Raw genomic sequence first — 17738 nt, 5'->3', positions numbered from 1 at the left:
ACACTGATGGTTAGGGCAGGGCTAAGACGTGACATACATAACAGAAACACGTGGCTGTGAACACATGACAGGAAAACAGAGGGGCAGGAGCACTAGGGAACAAATGAGGGAGAAACATAACACAGACATGGGCTAAGGTGTAACAGCAACACTGTTTCACTGTACTCTTTGCCCAAGCTTTAAACCAACAACAACATGAAGATCAACAGACATTTGGATGCCCAGCTGAAGAGTGGGATACAAAGTTATGCAAATATTAAACCCACATACCCAAATAGGATATATGTAAAGCACAGCTTATCTTTGTTTTCAATCATCATCCATGTTCTTTTAAATGTGCATACAGAGCCTATAGAAAGAATTTATATCCTACTGAAATTCTTGCCTTTTATTTGTAGTTTTAGTCGTTTAGCTCCATTTACAGCAAAGTTAGGAAGTGGGCAGTCTCTATAAACCAGCTCTAGTAGCAGGAGTACCGGAGTCTCTACTGCCCAAAACCCATTTACTGTAGAAAAATAAAACGTACAGGTCTGTTTTATTTACTTTTTTAGCTAAATAATTAAAAGAGTATCTGAGATAAGCAGTCAAATGGTCAATAGGTAGTTAGAAACTATTTTAGCCATTAAGCTCCATTCACCCTCATTTATTAAGGACTCACTCTCAGGCATTAGTCATAAACATAAATCAGCTCTGATAATACTTATTATTATTACTTATTTACCTACTTACTTATCCAGCCGTCCATCCTTAATAATAGGCATTAAAGTTAATAGAGAGAGTATAAGGGGCACTGTCAATCAAACTTTTTGACAGGTGACCTTTGACCTTTGCCAGGTGCCCTTTGACCCCTCCCCCACACCACGTGCCTCCTTTTCTGGAATGTGACCTTTGACCCCTCAGATCACCCTATGATGCTGTCTGTTAGTAATTATGTTTTCATTCATCTGTAATTACCTTTGACCCCTCAGATCACCCTATGATGCTGTCTGTTAGTAATTATGTTTTCAATCATCTGTAATTACCCTGGTCATTATTTATTTAAAAAAAAAAAAAAAAAAAAAAGTCCCCTGACCCTTGAACTCTCTTAATTACTTTTCTGATATCAATGACCACGAGTCTCCAGTAATTATTAACTGGTGGCGTGTAATTACCCCTGCCATTCGTCATTCATGTTTTGGATATGAGGTAATTTAAACCATGGTGACACACCGCCCCGCCCATCCCTCCGCCCCTTCCTGCCCCATCCCCACCTCTTCCCGTCCCGCCCCAGCCCTGCCCCATCATTATTCAGATTGTCCTGATTGGTCAAAAAAATTCCCGCCAAAAGTATTGACCAATAAGGTTGTTATTCCTATGGAGCAATCACAGCAAGCCTGCGAGTGAAATGTGTATTTAAGAGTTAGGGGTTAGCGAGATGTGTGAAGGACCGAGAGAACGGAGCAATGGCTTGTGTTTCTGAGGTTGCTGAAAACCAAAGCTTCCCATACCGGGATTCGAACCCGGACCGTCTGGATGAAAGCCAGAAATCCTACGCGTTAGACCATATGGGAGGATCTGTAGAAGAAGAGCACGATGACGAGAATCTAAAAAGGTACCGAACAATGGAGAGCATTCCTGAACCAGTCGCTCAAGGAGCACTCAAGGATCAAGTCTGGCGTTTGTCAGATGGAACTTACTTCGGATATGTTTTTCTTAAGGATATATATAGCGTTGCTATGTACGTCGGAAAAACGGTTAGATACGATGATGCCTCAGCTCGTTTTACTTTGAACCATATAGAATGGTTTAGCTTCAGAAGACACTGCTCTGTTTTTAATGCCTACGTCAATTACAGAAATACAAAATGCAGCCCATTTTTTCAGGAGAACATGAATTTAATTTGGAAACCTCTGAATACAGGAAAGTCTAGGCGTTTTAATCTCGCGCTGGTTATGACAAGCCTCGGATGTAATGTAAGCCTCAGTGTCATTCAAGATTTAAAATGCTATGCAATTGAAAATGACCTGCACTCGTGCGATTTCCAGGTTGTTTTTAATTCAAAAGACTTCAAAAGAATGAATCGTGTCTACTTCGCAATAATTGACAGTTTGTTCTATATGAACAAATAGATTTTCTGATTATTGTCAAACATACAAAACCAATATTAATTATATTCTTAAACATTAAACTTTTATATTACATTTTAATACTTTTTTAGCCTATACTTTTCTATACTTTAGCTAAATTACCTCTCTTTCATGTGAGTTGAGATGGTTACCCCACTCCTTGAGGCTAAAGAGAGGTAAGTGGTTGCTGGTGGAGTTAAGGGGTGGGAGGGTGGTGGTAGTATACTCCCAACAGAGTATAGACTATTGATGATTCAATAGCCCTGGGGTAAATGCAGTTTCCTCAGTAAACCAATGTCTATTCATGAATGTTCTGATCAGATCACTAAAATTTAAAACAGAGCAGTGTCTTTTTTTTGATGTTTTGAATCCTTTGTTAAAAAACTGATAATGAATACTATAACTCAACCGTCAATAACTTGAGCTGAATTATAGCGATAACTTCATACCTTGAAGCGGATGCTTGATATGAATGAAACACACACACACACACACACACACACACAAACTCACACACACCACACACCTCCCACTCTTTTCTGTGATGTCATAACCTGAGGTCTTCAATCAAAATCACTGTATAAAAAACCCCTTGGTAATCCACAATTTACAACATTCTGGAGACAACCCCGAAGCTTGAAGACCTCAAAAGCTTTGACGTTCCTCGATTTCAACCGCAATATGGACTTTGGTGAGAGAAAAAACTTTTAATATGAAATTATCACAATATATTACCTTTATTAAAATTACCTTTAAGTAGTTAAATGACTGTTTCTTATGGTTTAATAGGAATTTAATAGGAATCACTCATCTTTCAGCTTAATTAATGTGAGTAGTTAACATTGTTCTATGTATCCTATGCAAAACCAAATGTAAGTGATATTTAAGACTACTTTTCTACGTAATATATGAAATATGTAGTATATACATTCATCTTTTATTTTATTTTAGGATCAGAATGTTTCATTGTTGAAACTGTGACAGACTGTGATGCTGTGACAGACGAAAGTGTGCTATATCATCCATTTCAAAGTAAGTTTTTATTAATTTTTGATTAAAAATAATTATTTAATTTCAAACGTGATGATTTGATTCCTTCAATATGAAACTCAAATTTTTATTTATATTTTCTATAGCTTTTCATCCGGAACCTAGTAACTACGGATTAACCATTCACAGTGAGTGAAACTTAATGAAATATGTAATATATGTAAATATTTAATTTAAAATATTCTAACTCATGTGATTTCTGTTCATTAGAAAACAGTTACAGCCCATCAGTGTCTGACAATCTTCAATTTGATGATGTTAATTCTGGTAAGAAACTTATACACACAGGTTTACTGTTACTCACAGGGAATGGCGAAAAAAGTAAAACATGTTTTCTCTTTTCCTTCCACAGTGACAAGTCAACAATCAAATGATTACCGACCAACTACACCTAGTGAGTCAAATTTTGAAATTATGTAATAATTATCCTTTGTTAAATAACATGCGCTAATTGAAATCTTTTTTTCGATAGGAAACAGTCCGGCATTGTCTGATCACCCAAATTTCTCCGGTGAGAAACACACACATACAGAAACACACACACACACACACACTCCACCCATAGCCCCCACCCCTGGGGGCCCATGGCTCCTGTTCTTCAATAGTCCCACACACACACACTCACACTTTTTTTTTTTTGTATTACAGATCTCCAACAACAAGAAGAATGCGAATTGGACGACGTGTACGACTTTCGATATCTGAAAAGGGCCGTGGAAATTTCGCTACGGAGGCTGGAACGTGCAGCTGCAAGCAGATCACGGGAGGATTATAGGTCAGCTATACCTTTGTTTACAGAACGTGTAATTGTGTTGATGATATAGATAATAATGTCACAGAAACGCCCCGGTTGTGATTCTTTGTTAAATAAGAATAAAGCTAAAAAATCCAACAACTCGCCTTATTCAAATGAAACAAACAATAACCCACATTCATTAATCAGTGAACCAAGTACCTCAAACCTACAAACAAATCATGTAGAACACAACACAGCTCTGAACCCTTTTCTGTTAGAAATGGTTAATGAGATTAATGGTAGTAATGAAAGGTTGACTTCTAATAACGAACACAGCTCTGAAATTGTATCTAATCTAGAAAATACATCAGAAACACCATACAATTTGTTTTCGGGATTAAGCGAATGCTTAACCAACATACAAAATGCATTAATAGAACACAACACAACTCTGAACCCTTTTCTGTTAGAAATGGTAAATGAGATTAATGAGGTTAACGAAAGATTGGGGTCTATTGATGAACACAGGGATCATGAATTAGCTTCTAATCTTGAAAATATGTCAGAAAATCTATCCATCATTCAAACCGCTCTAACGCAGCACAACACATGCACAGCTCTGAACCCTTTTCTAATGGAAATGATAAATGAGCTGAATGAAAGCATGACAGAACCACAACCTTGTGTCGCCACTGTACCATCCCCTATAAATGATTCGTTTGAAACATCTCAGGAATTATTACAACAACTAAACCAGAGTCTCTTGAGATTAAATGAAATTCTTGCAAACATGGGTCAGGATTCACACATTTTACCAAGTAGTCCTGTTAACGAGAATGTTTCAAATAGCCCTTCTCCATCTACTGATGAAATGGAGGATATCCATACACCCAACAGCTGTAATGAGCAACAGCCGGAAATACATCAGATGCCTAGTGTGAGTGAGGGAGAGCAAATGGGATTTGGGAGAGATGATCAACCCGGACATGTTTTAGATCCAAACATAGTTATAAATCCTATAGACAACTTCAATACAACAGAAATTAGACGGAGGATAAACTTTTCCTCATTAGGAAACGTTGATTCATTTGGGGATTTTTACAACTATGTGTTGGAGGTTTTAAACCGCATGCTTGAAGTTGGGAACGCTAAAGTAGGCCCACGTGACGTAGTTCATGTTGAAATACAAGGCGAATCTCTCAATGTTTCATCGCGTGTTGAGGTAATCAATGGTAACATAGAACTCGATTCGATTCTGACCATGATAGAAAAATCGATACAGAGTAGGTTTGAAATACTTTCTGACGAAACTATAGAACTGGTGATTCGAATTGTACATGCACCACATGGTGGTACACGCAATAGTATGTCCAAGATGTTCAATTCTGACGTTGTACAACAAAAAATTAGACATCTTTACGTTTTTGATAACCGTGACAACCTTTGTTTTGCTTTATGCGTCTCCAAATTGCTGAATCCGGAACAAAGTGATTATCAAATAGAACAAAACGCAAGACAATTACAATCTGATGTAGGATTATCTGTAAATGATACGGTTAGCTTTGCAGACATTACACGATTTGAGCAAAAGTTGAATTGCAAAATTGTAGTGTTGTTCCGAACCACCAAGGTCAAAAAAGGGTATTCTTTTTTTCAGACTACCAAAACACCCCACAGCAAAACCTTGTTTCTGTTTTTGCACGAGAATCATTGTTATGGAGTGAAAAACCTCAAAGCTGTACTAGGTACAACGTACATATGTTCTTACTGTTATGCAGGATTTAACGATAAGAAACATCATAAATGTGATTACCACTGCAACGTGTGTCTCGACAGCGAATGTCCCAAACGTGCTAAGCAAACTGTACAGTGCAAAGACTGTCTGAGGATCTGTAGATCCCAGTATTGTTTTCAAAAGCATAAATCTCAGAATGGTACGGATGAATTTTTGTGTAAAACTAGGTTCTACTGTACCGGGTGCAACACATTGCAGGATCGTGGTTCAAAAAAACACGAGTGTCGTAAAACCCTGTGTAGACACTGCGGCGCTAAAATTGAGTCTAACTTTGATCATCAATGTTTTATGGAACCTTTAAAACGAGAACAGTCGGATGAAAAGTACATCTTTTATGATTTTGAATCTAATCAGGAGACGGGGTACCACGTAGCAAACTATATATGTTGCATTGATTTTAAAGGTAATGTTTGGTCTGCTGAAGGTACCGATTGTGTTTCCGCATTTTTCAAAAAGTTTCGGAGGAACAAATACAAAGGTTATACTTTTATAGCCCACAACGCTAGAGGGTACGATTCCTACATACTGTTGAACCGTTTAGTCGTAGGTGTTACGCCTTGCCTCATAGCACAAGGCGGTAAAATATTGTGCTTTGAAGATAAAAAGTTTGATCAGAGATACATCGACAGTCTCTCGTTTCTGCCCATGAAACTTAGCGCAATTCCCAAGGCTATGGGATTCACGGCTGAAAAAAAGGGGTATTTTCCGCATTTCTGGAATACCCAAAAAAATCAAAACTATGTAGGTCCATATCCGCATCCCGAGTTTTACGGTGTAGATAGCATGATGTCAAAAGAGAGAGACGAATTTTTTGAGTGGTACAAAACACTCGACGGAAAGGTCTTTGACTTTAAGCAAGAGTTGGTTGCTTATTGTCAAAATGATGTTCGCATACTCAGAATGGGGTGCATGGCTTTCAGGAATGAGATACTGAGTAGCACGGGTGTAGATCCATTCAAGTGCATCACCATAGCTAGCGTATGTTTGAAAATCTTTAGAACCAACTTCCTGCCTGAGAACATGTTAACCATTCCGCCTCTGGACAATTACATCAATAGGCAGAAATCATTCTCCACACCCGCAATACAATGGCTTGAATACATCTCTGGCAGAGACAATATACCCATTCAGCATGCCCTTAATGAAGGCGAGGTAAAGATTGGCAACTACTTTGTAGACGGTTACTTTGAAGATGGTGGTGTCCGAAAAGCTTTTGAGTTTCTCGGATGTTTTTATCACGGATGTGACAAATGCTTCCCTTCAAACCTGACTCATCCTCTAAGTAAGACTTACCAAACCTTTGGTGAAATTTTGCAGCAGTCTTTGGAAAAGATTCAGATTTTACAAAACACTCACAACTTGCACGTCACAGTAATGTGGGAACATACATGGAATGAGATGAAAAGGTCAAATCATGATGTTAAAAAATTTCTCGATCACTTTGACTTTCCTGAGCGAATGAAGCCGCGAGACGCTCTGTTTGGCGGTCGTACAAATGCGTTGCATTTACACTATGTGGCTCAACCCTGTGACAGAATAGATTACTATGATTTCACATCTCTCTATCCATACGTAAACAAGACAAAGAGGTACCCCGTAGGTCACCCCACTATCATCTTTCGAAACTTTAAGCCGTTGGAAGTAGGGTTGCAGCGGTAACCGGTTTCACGGTATACCATGGTATTAAAATGCACGGTTATCATACTGTGTGTGTGTGTATATATATATATATATATATATATATATATATATATATATATATATATATTTTTTTTTTTTTTTTTTTATACACCCTTAATGCCCTTAAGAGTAGTGGAAAAACCTGGTTTCCTTCACCTAATGGTGTACAGTTTATTTTTTTTAAGGAGACATTATCTATATAGTTGTTCCAGGTTTCTACAATAAATAGTTAATTGAACAAAAAACCTTTGTTGTAATTTCTTTAAGGGTCAGTTTAATAATATATGTAACAAACTGTGATACCGTGATAACCGTGATACCGCGGTATTTTCTGAGACGGTTATCATACCGTGAAAATCTCATACCGTTGCAACCCTAGTTGGAAGATTATTATGGTCTCATGAGACTAAAAATCTTACCTCCCAAAGGATTATGGGCTCCTGTTCTTCCTTTTAGAGTGAAAAGCAAGCTCCTGTTTCCTTTGTGTAGAATGTGTGCTGAACTACAACAGCAAATTTGTAACCACACGGACGAGGAGAGGGCTCTGACTGGAACTTGGGCTAGCATAGAGGTTTTGAAGGCTCTTGAGAAAGGTTACCGAGTGATGAAGGTTTTCGAAATCTGGCACTTTCCTAACCAGACGGATGAGTTGTTTGCAGATTACATTAAAATGTTTCTAAAAACAAAACAGGAAAGCTCAGGGTACCCCTCTTGGGTAGTTGATGAGGTTGGCAAAAAAGAATACGTTGAAAAGTACCGCGAGAATGAAGGCATAGAACTTGATCCTTCACACATAGTTGTAAATCCTGCCAAGAGATCTGTAGCAAAACTGGCTTTAAATTCCTTGTGGGGAAAGATGTGTCAGAGATCCGACAGGTCAAACACGACTCTAATCCAAGACCCTAGCGAGTTTTTACAATACATGTTTTCTGACGTGTATGATGTAAGTAATTTCTCATTTTTGAACAAGGATGTGGCGATGGTTCAGTGGCGATACAGTGATGAGAGGTTTCTGAAACCGGGTAATGCTAACGTTTTTATAGGAATTTTTACCACAGCGTACGCTAGACTTGAACTGTACAACCTGACGGATCGACTCCAACAGAGGTGTCTCTATACGGACACAGACTCTGTGATTTTCAAAAGTCAACAGGGTGACTGGATGCCGCCTCTAGGCGATTACTTGGGGGGTCTGACGAGTGAATTGGATGCCGGTGATCAAATTGTAGAATTTGTTAGCGGGGGACCAAAAACCTACGGGTATCGCACTCTCAAAGGAAAGAGTTGAGTGATGAAGAGTGATGAAGGTCAAAGGTATAACGTTAAACTATACCAATGCTCAATATGTAAATTTGAAATCGTTGACAGAACTGGTTGACAAAACCTTTAAAAACCCCGACTGTGACGCTGAAATTATGACGTCTTATAACCAAATTGTAAAAGATAAAAGAGGCTTTCATTTGAAAAACAAACCACAAAAGAAACGGTTCAGAGTTGTGTATGACAAGCGTATTCTGCTGCCAGATTTGACAACTTTACCTTACGGTTATTAACAGAAAATTACCTTGTAAAATGGTGATACCCAACTCGTTTGACGCTAGACTTCAGCTTCCTTTTTCATGTATCGTTTGTGGACCCAGCAATAGCGGGAAATCGTTTTTTATCAAAACGTTACTAGAAAATTGTGCGGTTTCAATGTCAAAAATTCCAGATCAAATTGTATGGTGTTATTCCTGCTGGCAACCTCTCTATGATGAGTTGATGAACGTTGTAAACATTCGCTTTGTTCAAGGTATACCCGACTCTTTGTGCGACGATAATATTTTTCCACCGCACACATCAAGCCTGGTCATTTTTGATGATTTAATGCTTTCGGCTAGTAATAATTTGGAGATACAGAATGCTTTCACAAAATATACACACCATAGAAACCTGAGCGTCATCTATTTGGTTCAAAATTTGTTTTTTCAAGGGAAAAGTAGCAGAACTATAAATTTAAACACCAATTATATGGTTCTATTTAAAAATCCTAGAGATAAATTACAGATCAGTGTGCTGGCGCGTCAAATGTATCCCGGAAACGGAAAATTTATGTTGGAGTGTTTCCAGGATGCCACAGCCAGACCTTACGGGTATTTATTTGTAGACTTGAAAGCATCAACGCCAGAAGAACTTCGTCTCAGATCAGGGTTGTTTTCCTGGGAGAATCCTGCCGTTTATATACCCAAGAAAAAAGTTTTTTTGACACAATGTCCGCTCGACTAAAAAGAAATTACCAGACGTTGCGATCGCTATATCAAGCATCGCCTAGAGAAAGAAAGCTTATATTGCACAATGCTCCCAGAGACCTCATACTAGCCATCTGTGAATTAGCTCTTAATCTACTGACAGGACACATTCCTCTAACGTTGCAACAGTATCGTCAATTGAAAAGGCAAAAGAAATCGATTAAGATTTTTGCTGATAAAAGAAAATCTGTGGAAGCTAAAAGAAAGTCTATTAATCAGTCTGGAGGGTTTCTTCTACCTTTGCTAAGTGTAGCTGTCCCTTTTCTTAGCAGTTTGTTAGGACCACGGAAATAACATGGAAACTGCGGACAAAATGTATTTGGTACCTCAACATCAATTGAATAGGCTTAAAGCCATAACAAGCGGTACAGAAAATGTTAGAAAGACTGTGGAAAATGATTTAGATGAAACAATGCGTCATATTCTGTCCAGGTCTGATTTGACACCTTATGAAAAGGCAAAACTTTACGCTTCATCCTTGCAAAGATTTCTAAGTTTAGTCAAACAAGGGGATGAGCAAAAGAGTCAGCTAACACTATCCCTACCCGTTGAAACTGAAAATAATCCCGTGACGGATGTGACTAGGGATCATCACTCATCCGAAGATGACGTTGTAAAAGAGGTTGTTGGAAATGTTGCAGCCAGAACAAGAAACAATGCTTCTTACATCATGGAGAAAATATCAAAGTCTAGCGACGTAGCTTCGTGGAATGACAAGGGTGAATTTATTTTCAAAGGCAAAACAATCAAAGGATCGCACATGTTGAAAACATGTTAAAAACCTCACAGCGCCTCAAAAAGTGTCTGATGATCGGAGACCCCTAGGGTGGTCGGAAATGTTACAAGCCGTGGCGGGTTTAAACATGCCCTTTTCAGCTATTCCTAACGTCGGCGTTCGACGTAAAATATCGGACATTAAGAAATCCGAGTATTTGTTTTCCCCCGCCGCTTCGACACCCCCAAGTTCAAAAAGTAGCGACTCTGACTCTTCAATTGATACTCTTGAACCAGTTTTTAAGTCTCCTAGTTTTAACCCTACAACATGGTTAAATTTCTAAATGTGTGTGTGTATGCATATAATGATGTAATAATGATGAAGCAATGTAAAAAATGTTTTGTAATCTTATTGTTTATTTCAATAAATGCATTTACAATGAATTTTTATATTTTCATAGTCGTTATTTCATTATGAATTACATTCTATATTTTTCACCAGAGATAACGCATTGAACACATTTCATGACACAGTGTTTATTTACTCTAGGATACATTTTTTTCCACAAAAGATACAACCATGTCATCGTTTCTTTTCAAATCATTGGTGTACAAAGACATAATTTGATTAAAAGAATATCCTTTAGCTCTGTGACATAAAAATAATATGCAGTGTTGTCCGCAGCAAACTGAGTCAAAGCTTTGCACTTGCTTCGAGTTGTGTTTTATTTCAACGCAGTTCTTTTTTAAAAAAGAATAAATAGAATCAGGAAAGAGTTCATAAATTGGGGAGTTTCCGTACGAATCAAAAAATTCTCCCGAAGTACCGTCGTTGAGACATATTGCCAACCAGTGTTCTCCAGGCATGTGACTGGGGTGAGTGTTTACGATGAAAAGTGCAGGAAACTGCATCATCACACCTTCAGGTAACTCGTCACAGGGTAAAACACCGCAAAATATCTTTTTTACAAAAGGACAGCTTTTCATCAACTCTAAAAGTTCTCTGGTGTCCATGATTTACTGATAATCGATGAGCACGTTTCGTCGATTGTTGATTTCCAGAATTGAATCAAAACTGGCGTATACAATTAGATTTACGGTCCTCGGAAGAGGGTTTCGAAATCTTAGCTCCAACCTCATATTTCCCGACTTTATGAGCGATAGATGCTGCCCGCAATCATCGTCAGGACTTAGGTTGAAAGCAACCAGCGTGTATCCTTGCGTGTATTCTTGACGATTTATTGAAAGACCCTGATCTTTAAGATGTTTTCCGGATGCCAAAACCAAAGACTGAAATTCACGGACGACGTTACCGGATTCAAAATTAGGTTGAAATGGTTTTGCAGGGTATTGTGTTCCGTCAACATAAAGAGCTATAAACTCTGTATCATAATGTTTAAAATTGAAAGGGTTATAACGAAAATCACCCGAGTACGCTTGATTGTCCACGATCGAAAATATAAGACGTTTAGGGAGAGGTCCCAGAAACAAATTCTCTTGTGTACATATACGGCTCCCTGCCGGTAGACTGAACGTCTTCATGCACACTCTTTCGATGGGGTATTTAGCAGTTGCGTTAAGTAATGCCTGCGCATGACCCAATTTGACGGCCGGAGAAACTGAAACTTTTTTCACATAGAGAGAAGCCGATAGTAGTTTAAGAGTGTAATCCCTGGCTCCTTCTTTCATTAGACAAAATTCATCTTTACTTCGCACCATTTTAATTTTCAAGTCAACTCCATTCAGTAAAAGTTTATCCTGAAAAAATATATCGGAGTGGATATGGCCGATCAAGTCAAAGGTTTTGCTTTCAGAGCTAAAAAGGGCCCTGTTATTGAGTCCACTGTTCTGACTCTGAGGATCTATTGATTCCATATGACCCGCTGTGTCTTTGTAAAACAGACCTGCTGTATATAGCGTTTCCAAGGCATCTTTACCGTAATTTAAGAGTAATTCCATTATAGCTCTGTAAGGGTAGATATTGCTTGACTGACTAATGAGTCGATCACCCAGCATAACATCTACTTGTGAAAAAAGAGACGCTATAGGATAGTTTACAACTCCGACCTTTGCATCGTTAGCTAAATCTTTACCGTCAGCATTTGTGATTTTACACCTCAGATGTAAAAACGTATTGTTCAAGTCTAGGTAGTCTTCACCGTTACCAGCCACGTAAAACTCCAATGGTCCGTTGTCCGTCACAGCCGAAAGAGGCGGTATTTCGACATAAGTGTACTTTTCAATGCTAGTTTGAGTGTACGGCAGCGTAAAAATATCTAATTCCGACTTGGTGCATTCTGAAGAAAGATTATGCAGGAAAGCCATTGCTTTTAGAATATGTTCAGATTTCTTCGTTTGAAGGAGAAGGAAGGAGAGCGCTTCCTGTTCTTCCTTTTGGCCGTCTTTGTCAGTCTGACCTTTTTCTCAGAGGTCTTGCGTTTTTTATTCACTATTACAATCCGCCTCCCTGGAGGTCTCCTAGTGTTCTTGCGTGTAATTGCAGCTAGTCCTGACCCCTCCTGCTTTTGCGAAGCTCTGTTTGATACGATGTTGCTCACAACGTCAGTTACGATACCCTTTGCTGCGGTTTTTAAATGAGGTTTCACGATCGTTATTCCTCTTTTAATAAGCGGTACAGCCATTCTAAAAAGTGCTTTAAAGATTCCACCGAACCCCGATCCATACATGGTCGGGGTTCCATGGAACCCGGGAAGTCCATTGCCTGCCTGGTGTTTGTAATAGTCCACATAGGTCTGAGGGTCTATGTAGCTTCCGCCAATCATTGTTCAAACCCGAAAAGAATGTTTTGCCGGTCTAAAGTGAAGCTTGGCAACGAATTTTCCGTAGAGAAAAGAAATATGGTTATCCTGGTCGCTTTTTACCTCGATAACAATATCGCTTATAAGACTCTTACTCACAGGTACGTAGTGTGGCTTATCATAAGTTATTGTGACGATTTCGTTGTTTTTCCCTCTTATATGAACACACCTCAACAACGGTACAAAACTATCCCCAACCCTTTGATAATGTATGATGTCTGTATACACGTACATGGTGTAAAATCCTCCATGAATGTCGGCCGGATAAGAAGCTTCAGGGTCATCAAGCGTGAGTGGTTTGTTTTGATCCATGCTGAGTATGCGGGATAAATTTCCTGGAGTAGTCTCCAGTGTATAAGGCTTATCGGTTTGCATGTGAATTTTGTTGGTCAGCGCATTGTAAATAATTTTTAAGTCAATAGCTAAACCTTTTACAACTCTATTCATCTCATAAACCACATGTTCTATGTTGCCGTAATACCCATGATACATTTGACATGTATAAAATTCTTTGTTTGTTCCATCCTTTAAGCGAATGAAAAACAGGCTTTCCCAATCCTTCAACGAGTACCAGGTATGTGGATATTGCACCTCTGTGAGCGCTACCTCCCAGTCACCGGTCAGTTCGATGGGTTTTGCAAATTTAGTCGTATAATAAGAAATCTTATTATTTGGATAAATGTCGTTGGAAGAGTTGCTGCGGAGAGTCACAAAGAAACCGCTCTCTTCCATGGTGCGTAGTTTATGATGAACAATTTGTTACCAATGAAACAATTAACGGCTGTGAAATATCTCCACATTTTATTCCTGAGCGTCCTGTTAAACCTTTCACAGATGGATGCTTTCTGACCAGTACCGGTAGCAAAGTGAACAATGTTGTGTTTTTTCATTAAACCTTGAAAGTTTTTGTTGAAAAATTCTTTTCCTTGATCCGTTTGCAGTTTTTTAGGAACTCTCCCTTCCTTTAGAATGGAATCAAACGCTTTGGTCACCTCAGCGCCGCTCTTGTTTCGCATTACACGTACCCAAGCATATTTAGATAAAATATCTATACACGTCAACATGAATTTCATATCGTCATTCTTTTCTGACACGTTAGTCATATCCACCAAGTCAGCTTGCCATTGTTCATCCATGTTTTTGACAAAAACTCTGTTTCTTTTAAATTTCACAGAAACAGACCTATGAAGAGTATACGCATCCTGGGCCGCCAACCAGTTTTTCACATCGCCATTGTTTGCTCTCGCACCTATTTTTTCAACTATAGCTCTTTGTAAACTCTCAACCCCTCCATAAGACCCCGGGTTTGAGGGCTTATAGTATATATTTTTCAACAGCCGCTCAGTCATTTTACCGTGTCTCCGCAATAATGGACATGAAATGAGTGTGTAATCATCTTTTATTCTTACAAACTCAAAAGTCTAGTTATGTGAAAAATATTTACATTTTTTCCATTAAAAAAGATAACATACAGTCTATAGTTTTTCCAACATCGACATTTTCCTTGTTTGACATTTTTTAAACACACGCATCGATTACATAGGTAAAGATACATAGTAAATGACTAGAACTGAAAGCTCCGCGTAGGTTCTAGCGGGAAACTCGAAATCACGCCACTTTTCTCAGCCAATCACCAACTCTCACCTGTCCTTAAAAGACCTCCCTCATACCTGTTCTCCCCTGCTTGCAGACGCTGACATACGTTTTCGGGCGCCGGTCGTTGCCGCGTGGCTTCATGGTGTTTCTGCCGTTTGTCATTGCCTGCTCTCCGTTTGCCGTTTTCGCCCATCTGCGTGGCTGCTCGTTCGTAGTTGGCTCGATTTCCTGCTCGTAGGATCCATGTTGGTTTGTATTGCTCTCTGTTCTGTCGCTGGCGTTTTGGTTGGATCCTCGTTGTGTTTGCTGTTGGCGGTCTGGGTTCCTGTTTTGCTGGATCACGTGACCGAGTCGCGCTTGCCTTCGAGGCTTGCTGCTCCGATGCCTTGTCTCGGCTCGCAGCCCTGTGCTGAATCGTGCTGGTTGTTTCGGCTCAGTGTCGATTCTGTGGCGTTCTGGTCTAGTGCTGAGGCTTTTCTCGGCGGTGTTCGGATAGTTGCTTGGTGTTTCTGCGTTTTCCACGGCTCTGTCCGGTGCCTGTGGCTGAGTTTGTACGCTTCGCTCGAGAAGTCTGGGCTGGATGGCTGTTTTTAAACCCGCTCCTGCTGGCACCCGATAGTTTTAGCCCCGCGCCCGCCCTCCGTTTTTTTTTTTTTTACGTTTCTGCCGCTCCGCACGCCTGCTTGCGTTGCTTACGTTTAGTGCTCGAAATTAAATTGAACCAGCAATGTGGCGCTGATAGCCTGCTCCCTTCCTACTGTCCACACACACTCGCCCACGCCTCAGTGGGGCTGACCCTTCAGGCACTGCTTGCAAAGTGTTTCGTTCATGCAGCACCAAAACCTAATTTGATCGATGATAAATAAACTTAGTGTACTTAATCCTGAGGTTAATCCTCGTTCGTTGTGATCTCATTCTCGCGACGCTCATATGGTTCGTTTATCGGTCTTGGGCTTTACTGTTGCTGAATGTTATTGATGTGTCGTTCGCGATCGATCCGGCTCTGGAGCCGACTCTTCGAAGTCACCTATTGGAACCGGCTCTATTATGGGTGCCGTTTTCTCCATTTTATATACCTTCGTATTTTACACATTAATTTTGAAGCACTGTATTTGATTTTTGTATTGTGGCGTTTTTTTTGTTATGGAGCTGCTTTAATACTTTTTCGTATTGGGTGATTGTATTGACTGTTTCATTTGTTTTAAGTTATTTTGTCGAAGTGGCGCTATTTTGTAAATTTCATAATTGGTTGTAATACGTTTTTTTTTTTTTTTTTTTGTTCTAAAGCATTGTTATGCAGCTGTTTTGCTCGTCGCAAGTGCCTATTGCGCTGCTTCTTATCTCGGACCGTACCCGTTCAATTGCTTTTCTGTACTCGCTTCCGCGCTGCTTATTGTCTCGGGCCGTGCCTGCTCTACTTACTGCTTTAATGTCTCTCGCTTCTGCGCTGCCTATTATCTCGGGCCGTGCCCGCTCTAATGCTTTAATGACTCGCTGTCCGCGTTGTTTACCTCGGGCCGTGTCCGCTCTAATGCTTTAATGACTCGCTGTCCGCGTTGTTTACCTCGGGCCGTGCCCGCTCTAATGGTTTACTGTACTCGCAGCCCGCGTTGTTTATTATCTCGGGCCGTGCCCGCTCTCACGGTTTACTGTACTCGCAGTCAGCGTTGTTTACTATCTCGGGCCGCGCCCGCTCTAATGGTTTACTGTACTCGCAGTCCGCGTTGTTTACTATCTCGGGCCGCGCCCGCTCTAATGGTTTACTGTACGCGCAGTCCGCATCGTTTATTATCTCGGGCTGTGCCCGCTCTAATGCTTTACTGGCTCGCAGTCCGCGTGGTTTATTATCTCGGGCCGTGCCCGCTTTAATGGTTTGCTATACTCGCAGTCCGCATCGTTTATAATCTCGGGCCGTGCCCGCTCTGATGCTTTACTGGCTCGCAGTCCGCGTGGTTTATTATCTCGGGCCGTGCTAGCTCTAATGCTTTACCGTACTCGCAGTCCGTGTTGTTATCTCGGGCCGTGCCCGCTCTAATGCTTTACTGGCTCGCAGTCCGCGTGGTTTATTATCTCGGGCCGTGCCAGCTCTAATGCTTTACCGTACTCGCAGTTCGCGTTGTTTACTGTCTCGGGCCGTGCCCGCTCTAATGCTTTACCGTACTCGCAGCTCGCGTTGTTTATTGTCTCGGGCCGTGCCCGCTCTAGTGCTTTACTGTACTCGCTGTCCGCGTTGTTTATTGTCTCAGGCCGTGCCCGCTCCGCTGCTTGATTGGACTCGTGTCCGATGCTGCTTGTATGTACAGTACTGCACAGGTTCTCGATTACGTGATTCGTGGACTGCACTGACTCCGTACCTGGTCTAATTCTGGTGATTTGCTGCCTTTTATTGGGTTAATTTTGTGTTGCCTGTGCTATGTTTTGTTTCATGATTGGCATGTACATTTCTTGCAGAAATTCTACTTTTACGATTCCGTGTTTTAACATATTACTCAACGCCGTGGGCAGCGGTTGCTATTGCCTTGAAACTTTTTTAGTGGCCGAAGTTTTGCGCATTTACCGATCACGGGTTGCTTCGACGTACTGCTGTGCAAGTTCCGTGCCTCAATGTTAAGTATCCGATCCGGTTTGTCGTTGCTTTATGTCTTATGGTTTGTGCTGATGTTAATTTCCCTGGTCCTTTGGTTTTGGGGGTGTTCTCCAAGGACAGTCTGTCCTTGGTTCTGCATTTGGTGCTTCCTGACATTTGTTTTGACATTAATTTCGCTTCCCCTGTTATATTTGCTTTGTTCGCATCATGACTTACAAGGTGTCTAATAACAATCATCAGTAAAATGTTATAACAGTCAATGATAATGGAAAGTTTAATTCTCGGGCCGTGCCCGCCCTAATACCCACTGGACTCGTAGTCCGCGCTGCTGCGATCACGGGCCGTGCCCGATCTATTAACCCTGGACT

The 17738-nt window shown here is 40.4% G+C and overlaps 2 long non-coding RNA genes and 1 other non-coding gene across 3 annotated transcripts; 2 read left to right on the top strand and 1 right to left on the bottom strand.

Moving 5' to 3' along the window:
* Window positions 1–1478: 1478 nt before the first annotated feature.
* trnae-uuc (transfer RNA glutamic acid (anticodon UUC)) lies at window positions 1479–1550 on the bottom strand. The gene has a single exon. It is a non-coding gene; the product is annotated as a tRNA-Glu (tRNA).
* A 1038-nt stretch (window positions 1551–2588) lies between these two features.
* Window positions 2589–3373, top strand: LOC125802338 (uncharacterized). Its single transcript, XR_007439377.1, has 4 exons — window positions 2589–2796; window positions 2895–2933; window positions 3057–3137; window positions 3242–3373. It is a non-coding gene; the product is annotated as an uncharacterized LOC125802338 (long non-coding RNA).
* LOC125802344 (uncharacterized) lies at window positions 3368–3770 on the top strand. Its single transcript, XR_007439385.1, has 3 exons — window positions 3368–3422; window positions 3508–3549; window positions 3628–3770. It is a non-coding gene; the product is annotated as an uncharacterized LOC125802344 (long non-coding RNA).
* The last annotated feature ends 13968 nt before the right edge of the window (window positions 3771–17738 follow it).

Source organism: Astyanax mexicanus, chromosome 6 (assembly GCF_023375975.1).
Source record: "Astyanax mexicanus isolate ESR-SI-001 chromosome 6, AstMex3_surface, whole genome shotgun sequence".
Taxonomy (NCBI): Eukaryota; Metazoa; Chordata; class Actinopteri; order Characiformes; family Acestrorhamphidae; genus Astyanax; species Astyanax mexicanus.
Note: the sequence above shows the minus strand (reverse complement) of the source record. Positions and strands in the feature narration are given on the sequence as shown.